General features: G+C 37.3%; 1 protein-coding gene across 5 annotated transcripts in view; it reads left to right on the top strand.

Moving 5' to 3' along the window:
- Nucleotides 1-24,000, top strand: part of LOC115221195 — a 711,260-nt gene that overhangs the window by 310,468 nt on the left and 376,792 nt on the right. The window lies entirely within an intron of this gene.

Raw genomic sequence — 24,000 nt, forward strand, 5'->3', positions numbered from 1 at the left:
GAGTAAAGCGTATTTATAAAACTGGTGTTTGGATCATAATTTGACAAAGAGGTTCATATATGTAATTAAAGATTTGATTCAAATATCAGCAATTTAAAAGGAACGGGGTTTTGTATAGTAGAATCAGAGGCAACATCACAATGATTAGCATTGAATGGGTTAAAACGAAAGGTCGATACGTAACCCTATTCAATGATACACGACTCGCACAATACATGACCCTTCGGTTATATAATAGTGTAAAGAAAGATTGTTGATTGCCACAATTCCTATGAGGCTTTTTCTTTATCTTATTTTTAATATAAAATTTCTTTTATGTAGTTCCAAAAGAACAGAAATAAACGTTCTCCTAGTTTAAGCATTGTCCAAGAGATTACAGAAATTATCCAATGGCAGTTTCTTTTTTTTTTCATTGCTTCCTTCTATTTATTTATTTTATGTTTTTTAAGAACATCTTGCCATTCTGGGTCTGAAGACAATAGAACATAGTACTGAATGCATTATACTTCAGCTTGCCTTCTTTGATGGTTTGACTTCTGAACTTGCAAGTACAGAATCTCAGAATCTCTGAACTGCCTTTCAGAAAAGAGAAGACAAAAATATCTCACTTCCCCACCGTTTCGTTTTTGTATATACCCCACTCCCCAAGTTTTATTTCCAAAAGGCTTCATTGATCATGAATAAACCAAGTAACATCTAAATCTTTGTCTAAATTTAACCCTTTTTTGACCTAATTTCTTATGTGAAACGTTACATAATTCAAAAATAATCAAGATCTTCAAGAAATGTTCGTCAAAGAAGTTGTTTTCTTATTAAGCTTGTATTTGAAAAATAACTTAGCATTTAAACCGGCATTAACAAATATATATATATATATATATATATATATATATATATAATAATAAATATTAGGGAATAAATCCAAACTTACAGGGAAAAATCAGATTTAGGATTGAATCCAATTTTATAGTAAAATATTATATTATATTAAATTAGAGACAAAACCACTATTAGGCAAAATGTGTGTGTGTGTGTGTGTCCTTTATACAAATCCACAATTTTTCAGTTAGAGGGCTTGTACTTTCTATGGTCATTCAAAACCGTCCAAGGGTGGTCGTGCATATCTTTACATTTTTCCAGTCACCCCGCAAAGACATTAAAAAATCAATAGAAGTGACTTTTTTGTGAATTTTCTATCCAGAACCCAATCAAAATGCCCGAAACTTGATACGCCAATTGAATGCCAGCTAGCTGTATGTGATTGGTCGGAGATTTGGACAGTACTTGCATGTATGTGCGCACACACGCACACAGCTGTATATGCATGCACTAGCACTATGACCCGGCGTTGCCAGGTCATAGTGCTAGTAGCATTTAAACAGCCAAATCCGGTGAAAATATTCTATCTGTTTCATGTGCAAACCTGCCAGATCTGACCTCTCACACCTACTTGAAAGCCATTCCAAAAATAAACAATCGCATCATCAGAGCTTTGAGATAATGCATGATTAATTGAAAACAATATGAATGAATAAGTACATTAGACATATAAATCTGAAGGCTTTAGCATTCAGATTTATCTGTCAAATGTATGGTTTATAAAAAGAGTGGAACAAGACTTGAAGGTTTTGGTTTAACTCTTTAGCATTTAAACCAGCCGGTTCTGGCCTTGCACACCTACCGTACAATGCCATTCTAAAAATGAACAATCACACCATCAAAATCTTAAAGCTACAAGATAATTCATAGTTAACTCAAAAGGATTAAAATAAATTAACATTACATTTGAGAGAGCAGTTTGATTGCTAAAGGGTTAAATATCGATACTTAAAAAAAAAACAGGTGTGTTTTCTATCATAAAATGAGAGATAGCTTCTTGTGCATTAGTATTATTATTAAGAAAAAAATAAACTCTATATCTTCTGGAATAGGCACAGGAGTGGCTGTGTGGTAAGTAGCTTGCTTACCAACCACATGGTTCCGGGTTCAGTCCCACTGCATGGCACCTTGGGCAAGTGTCTTCTACTATAGCCTCGGGCCGACCAATGCCTTGTGAGTGGATTTGGTAGACGGAAACTGAAAGAAGCCCGTTGTATATATGTATATGAGTATGTGTCTGTGTTTGTCCCCTTAGCATTGCTTGACAACCGATGCTGGTGTGTTTATGTCCCCGTCACTTAGCGGTTCGGCAAAGGAGACCGATAGAATAAGTACTGGGCTTACAAAGAATAAGTCCCGGGGTCGAGTTGCTCGACTAAAGGCGGTGCTCCAGCATGGCCGCAGTCAAATGACTGAAACAAGTAAAAGAGTAAATAGTATTAACCCTTTTGAAATGCACAGTGTTTTGGTATGTGTAGCCAATGAGACCAAAATGCTTTTTCTATTGCAATTGAAAATGATGGGTGCATGCAGAAGACAAGGGTTAAAGTGCATAAAACTGGAGCAACTTGAAATGAAGGGTTTTGCTCGAGAACACAATGTGCTGCTCTGTCCAGGTATTGAACCCACAACGTAGCGATCTTGAATGCAACACTCTAACCACTAGACCATGCCCCTTCACACACACACATTTGTAAATTGATGTTTGTGTGATGGTTGCAAATGTGCATCATGATCATCATCATCATTATCATCAACAAGTGAGGATGTTCTCTTCTAGTCTTCCTATAAATAATGTCTGGCTCTCGTGAAAATATTACCTAGCTTTGAAACAGGTGAGGATTGGTGACAGGAAAGGCATCCGGCCGTAGAACATCTGCCTCAACTGTTTCTGTCTAACCCATCATCATCATCATCATTGTTTGACCGTGGTCGAGACAATGGAATTTACCATGCTACGCCAGACTTCACGGTCCATCATAGCATTACGGAGGTCCTGTTGCTGGATGCCTGTATCCCTGGAGATTACATCAGGGTAGGAGAGTGTGCGCCCTCTGGTATCGTGAGTAGATGGCTTCCAGAGGAGAAGAGTAGAAATTGCCTCGTTTTCAGCTCTACAACAATGTCCAGCAAACCTTTCACAAGAGATGACACAGGCGGTAGTTTCCCATATAATTGCATTTTGGTTGGATGACGCTTCCACGAGAGATTTTGAGCTCTCATAAGGAGGCGAGTGTAGGTTCCATCCAACAGCCTCTCAAGCTTCTTTGATAACATCCAGGTTTCTGAGCCATATAGTAGAATTGGTGTCTAACCCATGCCAGTATGGAGAAATTGACATGATAATGAAAACAGTATCCTGTTCGGTGGGGGGGGGGCAAGGAGGGAGAGGGAGCTAGGTGCACCTGACCTTGAATTCACATCATAGATAATGCGGAGTTCAAAGTTGAGTACCATTTTCCTCCAATCCTTTAAAGTATGTTCTATTGAAATGCAAAGCTTCATTAAGTGTTGATTTGAAAAAGAAAAAAAAAAAGAAAAAGAAAAACTGTTCCCTTGGGGTCGAAAATTTGTTTGTCTGCTCTCATTGGTTGTAGGCTGGGTGGGAACTAATAGAATTAACTTCATTTATTCCAGAAGTAGGTCTCCGCTAAGGGGGAGGAGTTTGTTTAGCCTGATTGAATGTTGATTTACAATGAAACTACATACAATCACTAGAATTAAAAGGGCATCACTAGCAGCAGCAGCAGTAGTAGTAGTAGTCGTCGTCGTCGTCTGCATCAACAAGTGTCAGTTTGGTTCAGACACAAAGAATTATACCAACACACTGCTAAAATCATCAGAATGCTAGACAAAATGCTTAGTGGTATTTTGTCCATCTTTCTGTTCTGAGTTCAAATTCCATTAAGGTTGATTTTTGCTTTTTAACATTTTGGGGTGGATGAAAATAAAGTGCCAATGAAGTACTGGGATCGATGTAATTCACTAGCCCTCATCCTCTGAATTGCTGGCTTTCTACCAAAATTTGAAATTATTATTATTATCGTTATATTTTCGTTATTATCTCTGGAATTTTTACACGTTTTTTTTTGCAAACGGACGAAACCCTTTGTAATTTTTGTCTTGTGATTTGTCCCTTTATGTTTTAATTAATTTTTGTCAGCCCTTGTGGCCAATAAACGAATTAATTAATTAATTATTATTATTATTATTATTATTATTATTATTATTATTATTAATAATAATAATAGTAATAATAATATAATAATAATAATAATAATAATAATGAGGAGGAGGAGGAGGAGGAGGTGATGAGCTGGCAGAATCATTAACATGCCAGGTGAAATGCTTAGCAGTATTTTGTCTACCGCTACGTTCTAAGTTCAAATCCCGCCAAAGTTGACTTTGCCTTTCGTCCTTTCGGTGTCGGTAAATTAAGTACCTGTGGGACACTGGGTTTGATGTAATTGACTATTCCCCTCCTCCAAAATTTCGGGCCTTGTGCCTATAGTGGAAAGGATTATTAACATCATTAAGGTTGCGAGCTGGCTGAGTTGTTAGCATGCTTGGCAAAATCCTTTACTTTTAATTCTAGTGATTTCTTCAAGTTTACGTTCTGTTTTCAAATGCTGCTCAGATCAATTTTGTCTTTCATCATTTTGGGGTCAATGAAATAGTAAGTCGAGTATCTCAGGCCTTGTGTCAATAGTAGAATGAATTATTATATTATTATTATTATGCGTAGGGGTGGTTGTGTGGTAAGTAGCTTGCATGGCACCTTCTACTATAGCCTTGGGCTGACAAAAGCCTTGTGAGATGATTTAGTAGACAGAAACTGAAAGAAGCCCGTCGTATACATGTATATATATATATGTATGTGTTTGTGTGTCTGTGTTTGTGCCCCCCTCCCCCGCAAATCACTTGACAACCAATGCTGGTGTGTTTACATGCCTGTAACCTAGCGGTTCAGCAAAAGAGACCAATAGAATAAGTACTGGGCTCACAAAGAATAAGTCCTGGGGTCGATTTGCTCAACTAAAGGCAGTGCTCCAGTATGGCCACAGTCAAATGACTGAAACAAGTAAAAGAGAGTAAAGAGTTATTATTATTATTATCATTATTATTATTATTATTATTTTTTTTTTTTTTTTTTTCTTTCAAATAATTACTTCAACTTTTGCCTGAAGCAAATCAGAGATAAATTTCTAACATTGTTTATTGGATTTTCTTTTTCTTTTCTTTTTTATTTAATTGCTTTGAATATTTTCATGTTATGTCATATATATAGGAGTATTCTACCTACAAACATTGAAATTTACTTGTTTTCGTCTGTTGAAAGCTTTACTTGCATTTCTCACAACAAACAAGGAATCGGTGGAGTTGTTGGTAAGCCTGCTGAAAAAATACACAGACAGTTCTTTGTCATTGTCTGTGCACTTTTTTTCAATTATTTTATATTATTATTGAGTGAGAGAGCAGTACATGCCATCAAAGTGAAACTGGGGTAAAATATACGAAGCCCAGTATACCCATCATGATTACCCGTCTGATAAGGGTACACCAGGTACTTGATTATTATTATTTTATATTATTATTGAGTGACAGAGCAGTGCATGCCATCAAAGTGAAACTGGGGTAAAATATACGAAGCCCAGTATACCCATCATGATTACCCGTCTGATAAGGGTACACCAGGCACTTGATTATTATTATTATTATTATTATTATTAAGTGAGAGAGCAGTGCATGCCATCAAAGTGACACTGGGGTAAAATATACGAAGCCCAGTATACCCATCATGATTACCCGTCTGATAAGGGTACACCAGGCACTTGATTATTATTATTATTATTATTATTATTATTATTATTGAGTGAGAGAGCAGTGCATGCCATCAAAGTGAAACTGGGGTAAAATATACGAAGCCCAGTATACCCATCATGATTACCCGTCTGATAAGGGTACACCAGGCACTTGATTTTATTATTATTATTATTATATTATTGAGTGAGAGAGCAGTGCATATCATCAAAGTGAGACGGGGGTAAAATATACGAAGCCCAGTATACCCATCATGATTACCCGTCGATAAGGGTACACCAGCACTTGTTATTTTATTATTATTATTATTATTGAGTGAGAGAGCAGTGCATATCATCAAAGTGAGACGGGGGTAAAATATACGAAGCCCAGTATACCCATCATGATTACCCGTCTGATAAGGGTACACCAGGCACTTGATTATTATTATTATTATTATTATTATTATTGAGTGAGAGAGCAGTGCATATCATCAAAGTGAGACGGGGGTAAAATATACGAAGCCCAGTATACCCATCATGATTACCCGTCTGATAAGGGTACACCAGGCACTTTATTATTATTATTATTATTATTATTATTGAGTGAGAGAGCAGTGCATATCATCAAAGTGAGACAGAGGTAAAATATACGAAGCCCAGTATACCCATCATGATTACCCGTCTGATAAGGGTACACCAGGCACTTGATTATTATTATTATTATTATTATTATTGAGTGAGAGAGCAGTGCATATCATCAAAGTGAGACGGGGGTAAAATATACGAAGCCCAGTATACCCATCATGATTACCCGTCTGATAAGGGTACACACCATGCACTTGATTATTATTATTATTATTATTATTATTATTGAGTGAGAGAGCGTGCATATCTCATCAAAGTGAGACGGGGGTAATATACGAAGCCCAGTATACCCATCATGATATACCCGTCTGATAAGGGTAACACCAGCGCACTTTATTATTATTATTATTATTATTATTATTGAGTGAGAGAGCAGTGCATATCATCAAAGTGAGACGGAGGTAAAATATACGAAGCCCAGTATACCCATCATGATTACCCGTCTGATAAGGTACACCAGGCACTTGATTATTATTATTATTATTATTATATTGAGTGAGAGAGCAGTGCATATCATCAAAGTGAGACGGGGGTAAAATATACGAAGCCCAGTATACCCATCATGATTACCCGTCTGATAAGGTGTACACACAGGCACTTGATTATTATTATTAATATTATTATTATTATTATTGAGTGAGAGAGCAGGGTCAATCATCACATGAGACGGAGGTAAAATATACGAAGCCCAGTATACCCATCATGATTACCCGTCTGATAAGGGTACACCAGGCACTTGATTATTATTATTATTATTATTATTATTGAGTGAGAGAGCAGTGCATATCATCAAAGTGAGACGGGGGTAAAATATACGAAGCCCAGTATACCCATCATGATTACCCGTCTGATAAGGGTACACCAGGCACTTGATTATTATTATTATTATTATTATTATTATTGAGTGAGAGAGCAGTGCATATCATCAAAGTGAGACGGGGGTAAAATATACGAAGCCCAGTATACCCATCATGACTATACCTGTCTGAATTCTCACTGCCAAAGAAAATACAACAGTGGAGCAGTCAGTTATTTGGATCATATGGAAACCTACACCCTGTGATGACTTGTTTACAAAATATGAAGCTGTATACAGATTAGTTGATTGGTTGGTTGACTGGCTGGTTGGTTGGTAAAATGAGAAAATCAAATCACTTTGTTTGTCTATGAAGAAGATTGGGAATAGAATGGAATGATTGAGAGTGGAGGTGTGGATACAGGTGGCTTGACATGGGTGACTGAACATTCAACTTGTTTTGGTGCTGGAGGCAGGTGCACGCGCATGCACACGTACACACACACACACACACACACACATACCAGCATTGTTTGTCAAACAATGTTTGGGGTGGGGAAACAAACACAGACACACACACACACACACACACACACACACACATATATATACACAAACACATATATATATATACAACGGGCTTCTTTCAGTTTCCGTCTACCAAATCCACTCACAAGGCTTTGGTCGGCCCGAGGCTATAGTAGAAATCATAGGCACATAGATTTCTGCATGCATGTACAGAAATATACACACATTGGCAGAGAGAGGGACTAAGAGATTACAATTTGTTAATTGAATATGATTGATATAATCATCTTCTCTCTACTCATACTCATCATCATCATCATCTAATGTCTGTTTTCCATGCTGGCATGGGTTGGACGGTTCCACAGGAGCTGACCAGCTGAAGGGCTGTTCAGGCTCCAGCTGTCTGTTTTGGCATAACTTCTATGGCTGGATGCCCTTCCTAACACCAACCACTTTACAGAGCGTACTGGATACACACACACACACACACATATATATATACACACACATGCACACACACACACATACATATATATATCATCATCATCATCATCTTAGAAAGTGGACGCTAAACGATGATGATGATGATATATATATGTATGTGTGTGTGTATATATATCTATTTATATATGTGTGTATGTATATATATATATGTATGTGCGTATATATATATGTATATATATATGTATGTATATTTAAAACACATAACAAAACTTATTAGACTAGCAGCTTACCAATTCAAGTTCTTCTCATTCATTCTGTTAGATACAGCAGTGGGTGGGTGGGAGTGAGGGTCGGGGATGGTTTGGGGCAGGACGGGGATACATCAGACAATACAATTTTAGGTACACTGTCTGTGCAGAAGGAAAAAAAAAAAAACAAGAAGAAAAGCCTATGGGATGTTTGCAATTGAAATGCTTTTCTGATCATGGTTTTCTTTTACCCTGTCAGAATTGACCCAGGGTTAAACAAAAAGAGCAGCACCAGCAACAGCAGCAGCAATAATAATCACTATCCTTATATTTAGTGAGTAACCCTTTCACCTTTTAACTGGTTTTAACTTGGCCCTATTGCAAATAATGGCATATAACTTTCTCTTGGCTCAGTCTGCCTGTCTGACCATTTGCTTCATTGTTCTCCCCCCTGCTTTTTTTTTTATGGTTGAATGGTTTGGTAGAAGCATAAAATCTGCATCTGAATGGTATCTGTCTGTCTGTCTGTCTGTCCATCTCTCTGTCCTCCCCACCTCTCTCTCTTTCTTTCTCTCCATCTACCTCTGTCTCTTTCTCTCTCTCTCTCCTCTCTCTCCATCTACCTCTGTCTCTTTCTCTCTCTCCATCTACTTCTGTCTCTTTCTCTCTCTCTCTCTCCATCTACCTCTGTCTCTTTCTCTCTCTCTCTCTCTCTCCTCTCTATCCATCTAACTCTGTCTCTTTCTCTCTCTCCATCTACCTCTGTCTCTTTCTCTCTCTCTCTCTCTCCATCTACCTCTGTCTCTTTCTCTCTCTCTTCTCTCTCTCTCTCTCTTCATCTACCTCTGTCTCTTTCTCTCAAACGCATTTATGGATAAATTGGATTGCAAAACTAATTACACACACACACACAGACACACACACACAAACATTTTTTTTTATGTTGCAAAGGAAGGAAGGGGGTGGGGTAGTTATTTTAATTTTCTGGAGTTTTTATTTTCATTGGAAACACCCTTTCATCTTCCAGCTACTATTTATGTCTCAGGACCTTGGCACTGGTCAAAGGTCACAGAGAGGAAAAGGACAAGGAGGAAGAGGGGTACTTTTCATCTCTTTTTTTTTTGTTTTACTTATCTAAACAGCTTTTTATTTTTATTTATTTATTTCCTTATTTTTAACCAAAACAAACTGCATTGTTGCTTTCTTGTTGTTTTTTTTTCCATTCAAACTCACCTTCTTCCTTTTTTTTTTAATATCCTTCAATTCTCCTAATATTTTTTTTCTCTTTTACCAAATGAAAAATATTCCATAAAAAAACTCATTCTGTGATTCTTTCTCCCCTTCTCTCTCTCTCTGTATATATGTGTGTGTGTGTATGTGTGTATATATATGTATATATATATATATATATTATATATATATATATATATAATATATATATATATGTATATGTATATATATGTATATATGTATATGTATATATATGTATATGTGTATATGTATATATCTATATATGTATATATCTATATATGTAGATATATGTATATATTTGTGTATATATATATATGTATGTATATATATATATATATGTGTGTGTATATATATATGTATATATATATATGTGTGTGTGTGTGTATATATATGTATATATATATGTATGTATATATGTATATATACCTTTATCTATATATCTATCTGCCTATCTCTCCCTCATTCTGTTTCTCTATCTCTTTCTCCATATATCTGTCTGTCTATCTATCTATCTTTATTCCTCCCCCTCCCTCACTCTCTCTCTCTCTCTCTTTCTCTCTCCTTCTCTCTGTCTTGCCATCCATCTATCAATTTTTTTCCCTTGTTTCAAAAATGTCCTTTCCTCTTTACCATCTCACTTTTACCCTTTCCTCTATCTCTTTCCCCTCTTCCTCTTCTCTCTCCTGTCTCTTTTTCTTTGCCTTTCTTCTCCCTGTCTTTCTTTTTTCCTTTCTCTCCCCTCTTTATCTCTCCATACAGCTACTTTCCCCTCTACATCCCACATTCTATCTTTATATGTTTCACTCCATCTCTCCTTTTCTATTCTCTCCTTCTCTCTTCTCTCAATCTCTTCCTATAAACTTGTGAAGGTGCATGGCTTAGTGGTTTGGGTATTCGGCTCATGATTCTAAGATCATGAGTTCAATACACGGCAGTGTTTTGTGTCCTTGAGCAAGACTCTTTTATCTCATGTTGCTCCAGTCCACTCACCTGGCAAAAATGAGACGTACCTGTATTCTGAAAGGGCCACCTTTGTAAATACTCTGTGTCACTCTGAATCTCCCTGAGAACTACTTTATGGGTATGTGTGTCTATGGGGTGCACAGCCACTTGCATGTTTATTTCACAAGCTGGCTGTCCTGGTGATGGGATCAAATGGGACACTTTCCTCCATTGCTCTTTTGGTTCTACTCTCTCTTTATTTCTCTTTTTTCTTCAACTTTTTGCTCTGTTTTCTTTATTTCACCATCTGTCTGTCTGTCTGTCTGTCTCCATGTCTCTCTGCCTGACTGTCTGTCTGTGTCTGCCTGCCTCTGTTTTTCTCTCTTTCTGCTTCTCTCACTCTCTCTGTATTTCTGTCTGTCTCTCTTTCTGACTATCTCTCACTCTCTCTGTATTTCTGTCTATTGCTCTTTCTGCCTCTCTCACTCTCTCTCTGTATTTCTATCTGTCTCTCTGTCTTTCCCTTCTATCACTCTTGTTTCTTTCTCCCTCTCTTTCTGCCTATCTCTCTCTCCACCTCTCTAACTCTCTCTGTCTTTCTACCTTTCTCTACTATCACTCTTGTTTCTCTCTCTCTCTCCACCTCTCTTACTCTCTCTGTCTTTCTACCTTTCTCTTCTATCACTCTTGTTTCTCTCTCTCCCTTTCTCCTGCATCTCTACCTCTCCTCTATCACCGTTTCTGTTTTTTTTTTCTTTTTTCCTCAACTTATTCATTTTACTCTCTCCTTTAGCCCTTCCCCTTATTTCTCTTTCATCTCTCTCCGGTTTCTCCCCCCCCCTCTTTCATTCTCCTTCATCTTTTTTTCTAATATTCCACCTTTGTCCCCCCTCTTTTCTCTACCTTTCTCCTACCTTAACCACCACAATAACATCTAAGCTAAAACACTTCTAAGTTTTGTCTTAGTGTCTCAACATGCTAGAATTAGCAGCCAAGTCTTCCTCACCCTACTGACATTAAAAAAACACAAAAAAAACGATAATAAAGTTGGCTTAATATGATCATGGGTTCCTTTCAGATAGAAAAATGTTGGAATAGTCACAACAGGAATGCTTTTGATCACATCAATCCTCATCAGTCAGACCTAGGGCTAAAGAAAAGCACTGGCAACAACTACAAAGACAGACTCTGACAACTCTTTCTTTTACTCATTTTCATCATTGAACTGTGGTCATGCTGGGGCACCACCCTAAAGGGTTCATTCAAATGAATCAACTCCTAGTAAATGTTTTTACGGTTTGGTACTTATTCTATCAGTCTCTCCCTCTGTGTGTGTGTGTATTGTATAGGTATATGATGGGTTTCCTCACAGTTTCTTATTTCTTTACTACCCACAAGGGACAAACAAGGACAAATGGATTAAGTTGATTATATCAACTCCAGTGCGTAACTGGTACTTATTTAATCGACCCCATAAGTATGAAAGGCAAAGTTGACCTCGGTGGAATTTGAACTCAGAACGTAGCAGCAGATGAAATACCACTAAGCATTTCACCTGGCATGCTAACGTTTATGCCAGCTTGCCGCCCTCCACACAGCTTCTCATTTCTTTATTGCCCACAAGGGGCCAAACATAGAGGGGAAAAACAAGGACAGACAGACCCAATAAGGATGAAAGGCAAAGTCGACCTCAGCGGACCGCTATGCATTTTGCCTGGCCTGCTCGCCGCCCTCCACACAGTTTCTTGCAAGGTACTGGTAGGCCCTGGGCTATTAGTAGCAGACACTTGTCCAAGATGCCAAGAAGTGGGATTGAACCTGAAACCTTGTGAGTGCAAAGTAAGCTTCTTAAAACTCTACAGCCCTGTGCCTGCACCTATGAGCCATGCCTATAGTAATCAAAAATTATAATTTATGCCCCGTGTATTTGTTTTGTTGGTTCCTTTCTATTCCACTGTTATTAACTCAGTTCAGGGCAGGGTAGGTGAAGGGATTCATATCTCCCTTATCCCTACCATAAATAACAACCCCTACCCATCCCTCAATGTTAAGGGTGAGCAACATATATCTGTATATATTCTCTTTCCCTTCCTTCATATATATATATATATATATAATATATATATATATATATATTTATATATATATGTATATATATATTTATATATATATATGTATATATATATATATGTATATATATATGTATATATATGTATATATGTATGTATATATATATGTATATATATATGTGTATATATATATATATTTATATGTGTATATATATGTATATATATATATGTGTGTGTATATATATATATATACAGAGAGAGAGAGAGACACACACACACACACATCTACCTTGAAAAGTAATCTGTTCAATAGAATGGTTAAGCCTTGACCCAAATCTCTCTCTCTCTCTTTCTCTTTCACCCCCATCCTTTCCCTCATTTTACTTCCTTCTCTGTTTTTCTTCCCCTCTTCTTTCTCTCTCTCTCTCTCTCTCTCTCTCTCTTACCACTACTCTCCTCCCTCCCTCCCTTTCTCTTCCCCATGTTAGCTGTTGTCTCTCATCACTCGAAGAAGCAACAATTGCCTTTTGCATAACCAACAATTTGCGCCTGTGTAATTTATCATGTTAGCAGCAGCTTGTCTGATGTTCACTGACCTTAGGGAACCTCATCAAGTCTAATCTTAACTACATTCTAAAATGCTTTTAGTCTTCACACAAATCCCAAGCAACCAATATTATAAAAGTAAATTGTTGTTGCTGTTGCTCTTGTTGTTGTTGTCAATTATTTTGTCAGCTTTTTGTTGTTGTTGTTTAGCCCCGGGTCAGCTCGATTGAAGCGACCTCATGATCAAAGATAAAGACGGCCTGTTCTTTTATCCAGATAGGCGCAGGAGTGGCTGTGTGGTAAGTAGCTTGCTAACCAACCACATGGTTCCGGGTTCAGTCCCACTGCGTGGCATCTTGGGCAAGTGTCTTCTGCTATAGTCCCGGGCCGACCAATGCCTTGTGAGTGGATTTGGTAGACGGAAACTGAAAGAAGCCTGTCGTATATATATGTATATATATATTTATATAAGTGTGTGTGTGTGTATGTTTGTGTGTCTGTGTTTGTCCCCCCTAGCATTGCTTGACAACCGATGCTGGTGTGTTTACGTCCCCGACACTTAGCGGTTCGGCAAAAGAGACCGATAGAATAAGTACTGGGCTTACAAAAGAATAAGTCCCGGGGTCGATTTGCTCGACTAAAGGCGGTGCTCCAGCATGGCCGCAGTCAAATGACTGAAACAAGTAAAAGAAAAGAAAAAGAATAAAAGAATACTGCATGTGTTCCGGTGTGTTTATCCTGTGAGATATTCCACTTCGTTTTAGGGCAAGTAGATTGTTAATTTGAGGGAGATTTGGTTGCTATTTCTAACAACTTCGTTGCTTACATTGCCCAGTCTTTTAACTAGATTGACATGAGCATATATGCAAGAATTTTTATCCAATAAAATCTTCATTTATTTTCAAGGCAGTAAAAGTCTTTGATATGAGGGAGATTTGGCTACTGTTTTAAGAATGATAGGAATACTAGAATGGTAAGCTTCAACTGTATAGCTGCTTCTTTACCATGTCTTTTAACCAAAAAGGCATGTATGCAATAATATTTATTCAGTAAAATCACTTTTTTTCAAGGCAGTACACAGTGTTGATATGAGGGAGATTTGGCTACTGTTTTAAGAATGGTAGGAATACTAGAATGGTAAGCTTCAACTGTATAGCTGCTTCTTTACCCTGTCTTTTAACCAAAAAGGCATGTATGCAATAATATTTATTCAGTAAAATCACTTCTTTTCAAGGCAGTACACAGTGTTGATATGAGGGAGATTTGACTACTGTTTCTAACAGACATGGCATATCTTTATATATAAAAGTCAAGTTGTGTGTCTGTCTCCTACGATTTAGATTCCTAACTACTCCCACATTTTGCGGTGCAGTTTAACCAAAACCGGGTATCTTATAGTCGTGATTCATATGGAGCCCTTCTTGGTATTAGCGTGCATCTACGATGAGTCTACGATTTAAAAAAAAAATTACCATCATTTTTTTCCACTTTCATGCATTTTTCACTATTATATAAGGGAAGTAGCTCTCTAAAAATGTCTACGATGAGTCAACGATTTAAAAAAAAATTTACCATCATTTTTTCCCCATTTTTAATGCATTTTTTTGCTATTTTTTGGCTATAACTCTCTAAAGATGCTTATATAGTTATTTCCCTTACAAACCCAAGCAACGCTGGGCGATACTGCTAGTATGCAATAATATTTGTCCAATAAAATTTTCATGGCAGTAGTGTTTGATATGAGGAAGATTTGGCTATTGTTTCTAACAGCTTGACTCACTGCATAGATGCTTCTTCACCTGGTCTTTTAGCCAGACATGGCATACATGCAATTATATTTACCCAATAAAATCTTCACTTCTTTTCAAGGCAGTAGAGTGTTTGATATGAGGGAGATTTGACTACTGTTTCTAACAGTTTGACTGACTGTGTAGATGCTTCTCTGTTGTGGATTTTTTAAGGGGTGATAATCGAAGAATGGTAGAAATACTAGAATGGTAAGCTTCATCTTCCTTGTAATACATCTTCATTTATAATTTCTTCATTTTATGCCAAGAGTTCAAATCCTACCAGATTTAATTTATCCCTAAAGAATTTAGCAAGAGTTCTGCAGTCTGATGGAAATTCCAAGTTCTTTACAATAATAACACCCTGTCTAAATACCCCCAACCAAAAATAAATAAATAAAAGCATGCGCAGGAGTGGCTGTATGGTAAGTAGCTTGCTAACCAACCACATGGTTCTGGGTTCAGTCCCACTGCGTGGCATCTTGGGCAAGTGTCTTCTGCTATAGCCCCGGGCCGACCAATGCCTTGTGAGTGGATTTGGTAGCCAGAAACTGAAAAGAAGCCCGTCGTATGTATGTATATAATATATATATATATATATATGTATGTATGTATGTATGTATGTGTGTGTTTGTGTGTGTTTGTGTGTCTGTGTTTGTCCCCCTAGCATTGCTTGACAACCGATGCTGGTGTGTTTACGTCCCCGACACTTAGCAATGCGGCAAAAGAGACCGATATAATAAGTACTGGGCTTACAAAGAATAAGTCGCGGGGTCAATTTGCTCGAACTAAAGGCGGTGCTCCAGCATGGCCGCAGTCAAATGACTGAAACAAGTAAAAGAGAGTAAAGAGAGAGAGTATGCGCTTCCTTAGGAAACAGAGAGACTTAGTTTGAGTTATTGTAAAGAACCAGAAGTTTAATCATCAAACTGCAGTTGTTAAAAGCTCAGTGGAAGCACTCCGTCGGTTACGACGATGAGGGTTCCGGTTGATCCGAATCAACGGAACAGCCTGCTCGTGAAATTAACGTGTAAGTGGCTGAGCACTCCAAAGACACGTGCACCCTTAATGTAGTTCTCGGGGATATTCAGTGTGACACAGAGTGACAAGGCCGGCCCCTTGAAATACAGGTACAACAGAAACAGGAAGTAAGAGTGAGAGAAAGTTGTGGTGAAAGAGTACAGCAGGGATCACCACCATCCCCTGCCGGAGCGTCGTGGAGCATTTAGGTGTTTTCGCTCAATAAACACTCACAACGCCCGGTCTGGGAATCGAAACCGCGATCCTACGACTGCGAGTCCGCTGCCCTAACCACTGGGCCATTGCGCCTTCACTAAAAGCTCAGTATTTCTGCACTGAATCATTTTTCACAGTTATGTCATTTTTTTTCTTTCTTTTTTTTAATCTTCAGAGAGAGAGAGAGAGAGAGAGAGAGAGTATATGTGTGTTCCACACTGTACAGTATTAATGGGTGTGATGATGAGATAAGATTAAATTAACTCTTTAGTCAACTGGTTGACACCTCAGACAATGAGCCATATCTTTTTTTCAGCTATCTTTAGTAGATAAACAAGGGGTGGATGGGGTGGGTGGGTGAAGGGTAACCCTTCCATTGTTTTGTTGTGTGTTTTGTGTGTGCACCCATTGAACTTGGCCTCTTAGCACATTTTCTTTTACACACACACACACACACACACACACACACCACACACACACACACACACCACACACACACACACACACACACACACACACACACTGCTACTGGCTTTTAAAACAATGAAAAAAAAAAAAAAATTAGGAGAGAGGGTGAGGAAGACCCTGAGTTTGTTAATCATGTGGGGAGCTTCTTCCTATGTGAAAAGCAACAGCTTATAGTATGATGTTACCTGTTTTGGGGGCCTTGTGATGATGGCAGGAAATGGGGGAATCACAAAGTGTTAGATTACCAGGAGGAGTTCAACCCCAGCTCAGATTAAACCCATTGACTGATAACCTAAAATGAACTGTCCCCATAATTATAGCAGCTGTTGACAGCTGCCCTCAATAGCCTGGACTGTCCCTCACCTCTTGTCCTTCCTTCTCCAAAGGCTTAAAGCTTATTGCATTTTGAATTATCAAGTTAATAAGTACAGTTTTGAATTTTATTTGTTGACATGCAGTTTTGATGATAAATATGCATAGCTGCTAAAAAATGAAAGTGCGCAAGAGTGGGATCTTTTCCGTTTGAATGGCAGTTTTTAACATAATTTCTAGGTAACTAAAAAATTTTAAACTTCGTATACTGGTAGAATACATCTTTCTCTCTTGGCTTTATTGAGAAAATTCTATAGTTTGTATGATATTTGTTGGTTTTTTTTTTCTTCAATTTCTGCAATTTCAACCAATCAATGACGTCCATTGAGGTAAAAAAACATTCTGTGCCGTATGAATGTGTTTATAAAACATCTTTTTCTCTTGGCTTTATTGAGAAAATTCTATAGTTTGTAAGATATTTGTTGTTTTTTTCTTCTTCAATTTCTGCAATTTCAACCAATCAATGACGTCCATTGAGGTAAAAAAACATTCTGTGCCGTATGAATATGTCCCTCGTTTGGGATCTTTTCGGTTTGACCGGCAGTTTTTAAAAATAATTTCCACGTAACTAAACACTTTCAAACTTCGTATACTGGTAGAAATGTGTTTATAAAACATCTTTTTCTCTTGGCTTTATTGAGAAAATTCTATAGTTTGTGAGATATTTGTTGTTTTTTTTCCCTTCAATTTCTGAAATTTCAACCAATCAATTACGTCCATTGAGGTAAAAAAACATTCTGTGCCGTATGAATATGTCCCTCGTTTGGGATCTTTTCGGTTTGACCGGCAGTTTTTAAAAATAATTTCCACGTAACTAAACACTTTCAAACTTCGTATACTGGTAGAATGTGTTTATAAAACATCTTTTTCTCTTGGCTTTATTGAGAAAATTCTATAGTTTGTAATATATTTGTTGTTGTTTTTTCCTTCAATTTCTGCAATTTCAACCAATCAATGACGTCTATTGATGTAAAAAAAAAAACATTCTGTGCCGTATGAATATGTCCCTCGTTTAAGAAACAGATAGGGTTTATTTACATTTGTGAAGAAAAAAAAGATACCCTTCCCCCCACCCCTAACCCTAACCCTAAAACAGATTGAAATGCAATAGATCGATACTAGGGTCATAATTATGGGTGACAATTTCATATGACACCGCTAGAAAAAACTGCCGTTCAAACCGAAAAGATCCCAAGAGTGAGATGTTCGGGGAGGGGGGGTAATGAAGGGATGAAACAGATATTGCTTTGCTTGGTTTGCTTTCTTTGTTGTTGTTGTTTTTTCCAAATTACCCAAATTACCATTGTAAGTTAAGAGAGTTTGGAATTGGAGAGAATTGATGTGGAGCAAGGCTCTCTGCATGGTCCTAGAAATCACTCTGAAATTGCATCTTTTTTATATTTCGAAAATAAAGCAAAAAAAGACTTAGGACTTGTTCTACAGTAATGGCTCTCTGGTTGAGAAGCTTGATTTGCAAAATCACATGGGTTTCAGGTTCAATCCTATTGTGTGGCATCCTGAGCAAATTGCCTTGTGTGTGAATTTGGTAGATGGAAACTGTGTGGAAGCCTGACCTGTTGTGTGTGTATTTGTGTGACTACTTGACAGCTGGTGCTGGTTTGTTTACGTCCCTAAGTCTTTTCAGCTTGTATCATTTGGGCTAATCAGTTGGCCCAGGTATCGCAAGAGAGTTAAATTTGATAGATGGAAACTGTGTGGAACCTGTCCTGTTGTGTGTGTCACTACTTGACAGCTGGTGCTGGTTTGTTTACGTTCCAAAGTCTTTTCAGCTTGTATCACTTGGGCTGATCAGTTGGCCCAGGTATCGCAAGAGGTTTAAGCAGTTCCACACTCATTTGTCAGTAGTATTATTTCATAACACTGTAAGATCTTTCTATTAATTTCTGTTTAATAATTACCTATGAAATTCATGTTTTACCCCAACCATCAAAACTTTTACATTGGATGTGTAAAAAGACATTTCTAGTTTCAAAATAAAGAACTGTTCACCATTTATTTGGTTTGGTCATTGCTGTGTTGAGATGGTTGACAATTTCTCATTAGCAACCATCACCACGACGACGACCACCACCACTGCCCATCATCCTGATGATCACCATCATCTTCATCACTTTTACCACTATATATATATATTTTTTTTTCTTTATTACCCACAAGGGGCTAAACATAGAGGAGACAAACAAGGACAGACAAAGGGTATTAAGTCGATTACATCGACCCCAGTGCGTAACTGGTACTTAATTTATCGACCCCGAAAGGGTGAAAGGCAGTCAACCACAGTGGAATTTGAACTCAGAACATAATGGCAGACAAAATACCGCTAAGCATTTCGCATGGTGTGCTAACGTTTCTGCCAGCTCGCCGCCTTTTACCACTATAACGACCACCACCATTATCATCACCATCAACTATTGTCATCACCATCAACTATTGTCATCATCATCATCACCATCAAATATTGTCATCATCACTATCATCATCATGCCACATCTCCTGTCACAGCCCTTTGCATCTGGCAACATATAACGACATTTTACAGCTGGATGTCCACTCATCACCAACCACTTCTACATTGTTTGAGGAGCCCAATGTCCTTTTCCTCTCCCTTATCTTTGTAATCCTGCAACAAACAAAGGAATTCTCTTCTCTTCCTTCACCCCTGTTGCCTTACTCAATGTAATTATGTAATAGCAAAAAGACCTTGTGGGAATTAACAGATGCAATTTCAAAAGTCTTCAAAACCATCACAGTGCCGTTACTACTCTTTTATTCTATAAGGTTGTCCCAAAAGTTCGTAGAAAGTCTTGGAAAATAATGGTCTTTATTTTGAGGAATAATTTTTGTTGTTTTTGTTAGTACTTGGCGAGTAAAAATTCAATTTTCGCAAGTGTTTACGAACTTTTGGGACCACCTAATATTATTATTTTTTAAAACTATGCCTAAATTATTTATGGCTTCCTTTTTAATTTTAATCATCCTTTCTTTCTCCCCTAAGTGGTGCTGTAATTGCCAGAGGGTTAAACCAGTGGTTCTAAACCATATTTTGCCTATGGACCCTTTTTGATTCCTACCTTACTCCACAGGACCCTAATATACATTCAACGTTTTAAAAAGTTCCATAATATTTTTTTATAATTAAATATTCCTTTATTTTTTTTTACTTGTTTCAGTCATGTGACTGTGGCCATGCTGGAGCACTGTCTTTAGTCAAACAAATCAACCCCAGGGCTTCCTCAGCAACTAATTTCTGTTAGCATCTAAGTGGTGCTGTAATTGCCAGAGGGTTAAACCAGTGGTTCTAAACCATATTTTGCCTATGGACCCTTTTTGATTCCTCTCTTACTCCACAGGACCCTAGTATACATTCAACATTTTAAAAAGTTCCATAATATTTTTTTATAATTAAATATTCTTTTATTTTTATTTTTTACTTGTTTCAGTCATTTGACTGTGGCCATGCTGGAGCACTGCTTTTAGTCAAACAAATCAACCCCAGGGCTTATTCTTTGTAAGCCTAGTACTTATTCTACCTGTCTCTTTTGCCAAACTGCTAAGTTATGGGGATGTAAACACACCAACATCAGTTGTCAAAGCAATGGAGTGGGGGGACAAATACACACACACACACCACACACCACACACACACACACACCACACACAGACACACACACCACACACACACACACAAATGTATACATATATTTACATATCCGACGGGCTTTTTTCAGTTTCCGTCTACCAAATCTACTCACAAGGCTTTGGTCAGCCCGAGGATATAGTAGAAGACACTTGCCCAAGGTGTCAGGCTGTGGGACTGAACCCGGAGCCATGTGGTTGGGAAGCAAGCTTCTTACCACACAGCCACTCTTGCACCTCTTATTTGGAATTACTTTTACTCTTTTACTCTTTTACTTGTTTCAGTCATTTGACTGTGGCCATGCTGGAGCACTGCTTTTAGTCAAGCGAATCGACCCCCAGGACTTATTCTCTGTAAGCCTAGTACTTATTCTATCGGTCTCTTTTGCCGAACCGCTAAGTTACAGGGACGTAAACACACCAGCATCGGTTGTCAAATGATGTTGGGGGGCAAACACAAACATATACACACTCATACCTATATATATATATATATATATATATATATATATATATATATTGTGTAAAAAAAAAATGAATATGTGAAAATATTTCATGTATTGTAAAAAGTATGATTGATTTATTGCACATAAACTTCAACAGCAGAATCTTATATGGACCCCAGTTGAAAACTAACTATTAGTTTAACCAGTCTTCTCTAGTTGAATTTGAACTTACGAACGAACATTTTTGTTCACTCCAGTTTTTATGAACCACAGCCTTTTTTGTCTATTGCATTTTGTTTTGCGCACATAAAATGTATAGCTTTGCAATGTCTTTTTCCATACTTATTTAGTAATTTATTGCTTCGTCTTTGTTCTAGTGCTGTCACCCCAGCCACCACCACCCCATACACACACATATAACTAGTAGTAAATTACTTTTACTTGTTACAGTATTGCCGGCTTTTATTATTATTATCATTATTATTATCATCATTATTGTTATTATTGTTGTTGTTGTTACTATTATTGTTATTATTATTATTATTATTATTATATTATTATTATTATTATTATTTTTATTACTATTATTATTATTATTGTTATTATTATTATTATTATCATTATCATTATTATTATTATTATTATTATTATTATTGTTATTATTGTTATTATTATTATTATTATTATTTGTTTTGTTTTGTTTTGGTTTTCTGATCAGAATGAGATTAGCTATATATCTGAGATGGTTTTAGTCACAAGAGGGAGGACAATGTCAACCTTTCTTATCTGTTCATAGACTAAATCAATATCATTGTTATTCATGCTTGTCTTTTAGTTGTCATTGTTTTTTTTGGTGGGGGGTTATTATATATATTTTTTTTTGGTTTTAATAATAATATCGGAATTGTGGATGCATGCAGACACTGAAACACACACACATGCATGGGTATGTATGTATACTCGTACATATATGAGGGATAGTAGAGAGCGAGAGAGAGAGAGAGAGAGAACTAACTGTGTTGTCTCGACATGTGATGTAAATGGATGATGCAAGTTGGTCGAAAAAGCAGTGTGAATTGATAATGGAAAACCAGCAGAACAGAGAGAGAAGATCCAAGCTATGAAAAATAAATATATTTATAACAAAAAGTAAACCAAAAAAAAAAAAACAAAAAAAAACGAACAAGCAAACATCAGTTAGGTCAGGCACATAAGACATGTAGTGCTTTACAGACCTAGCTAACCCACACCAGCCTTTTCCGTGTCCTCGTTCTGTTTATGGATTTAAAACTAATTACTCTGCGCCTCTGTTGTCTTGTGCACTTTTACAATATCGGAGTATCTTATCTTATTTATTTTTGATATCGCATTTTGTGAGCAAATAGCTTTGTTGGCTACAGGTTTCCAGTGGGCCAATCACCGGTTCACTGCATTCGCAACAGCAAGAGTGACAAGGGATTGTCTGTGTAATTTGGGCAGTACAGATATTATACAAAAAAATAAATTACAAAAGGTGAAAAGAAAAGTGGGGGAGAGAGCTTTGTTCCAAAGTGTAGGTTTAATGATTTTTTGGACAGTATTTACATTTGTTCATGAAAGACACTGCATATACATATATATGTCTATGTGTATATGTATATATATATATATATATATATATATATATATTATATATATATATATATATATATATATATATATATTTATGTGTGTGTGTGTAAATATGTTTCCATCTACAAAATAATTCCAGTCTTTGATATATAGTAGAGTTTTATAGATGGAAGCACATATGTGGTGTGGCTGTGTGGTAGGAACTTTGATCTCCAACCACATGGTTCCAGGTTCAGTTCCAACACATAACACCTTGGGCAAGAGTCTTCTACTATAGCCTCAGGCTAACCAAAGCCTTGTGAGTGGATTTGGTTGATGGAAAGAAAGGAGCTTGTCATGTGTGTGTGTGTGTTTGTGCTTGTCCCTCATCACTGCTTGACAACCAATGTTGGGTTGTTTATGTGTCCGTGACTTAGCAGTTCGGCCAAAGAGACCAATAGAACAAATACTAGGCTTAAAAAAAAAACAAGAATGACGCCCTCATTAGTCTTAGAAAAAAAGAGAAAACATGATTTTCTGTGTCAATCATTGGCTCTTGACTGGCAGAAAAGTTAGCACGCCGGACGAAACGCGTAAGCGTATTTCGTCTGTCGTTAACTTGTGAGTTCAAATTCCGCTGAGGTCGACTTTGCCTTTCATCCTTTCGGGGTCGATAAATTAAGTACCAGTTACGCACTGGGGACGATGTAATCGACTTAATACCTATGTCTGTCTTTGTTTGTCCCTTCTATGTTTAGCCCCTTGTGGGTAATAAAGAAATAAGCTCTTGAATTTCCTAGACCTTGGAGAAGCGCCTGATGATATTTCACTCACTAAGATGTCATTTCTGGATCATAAAGATATACCCACATTTTACCCTGATACTGGGTAAACAAACACACAAACAAACAAACAAAAAAAGATTAAGGTGCCTTAATCAGTGCCAAATGCTTCCAACAGATCAGAGCAGGTTTCTACTATTTTGCTTTGAAGCCATTTTGAACTGCCAAGATACATTCTATTGGATACCCAAGTTCTCCACCCTCAGTTGGATTAAGAAGGCACATGGCTCAGTGGTTAGTGTCAAGCTTATGATCGTGAGGTTGGGAGTTTGAATCCCGGACCGGGCTGTGTGTTGTGTTCTTGAGCAAGACATTTTATTTCACGTTGCTCCAGTTCACTCATCTGTAGAAATGAGTTGCGATGTCACAGGTGCTAAGCTGTATCAGCTGTTGCCTTTCCCTTGGATAACACTTGTGGCATGAAGAGGGGAGGCCAGTATGCATAGGTGACT

This window comes from Octopus sinensis, linkage group LG18 (genome assembly GCF_006345805.1).
Source record: "Octopus sinensis linkage group LG18, ASM634580v1, whole genome shotgun sequence".
Classification (NCBI taxonomy): Eukaryota; Metazoa; Mollusca; class Cephalopoda; order Octopoda; family Octopodidae; genus Octopus; species Octopus sinensis.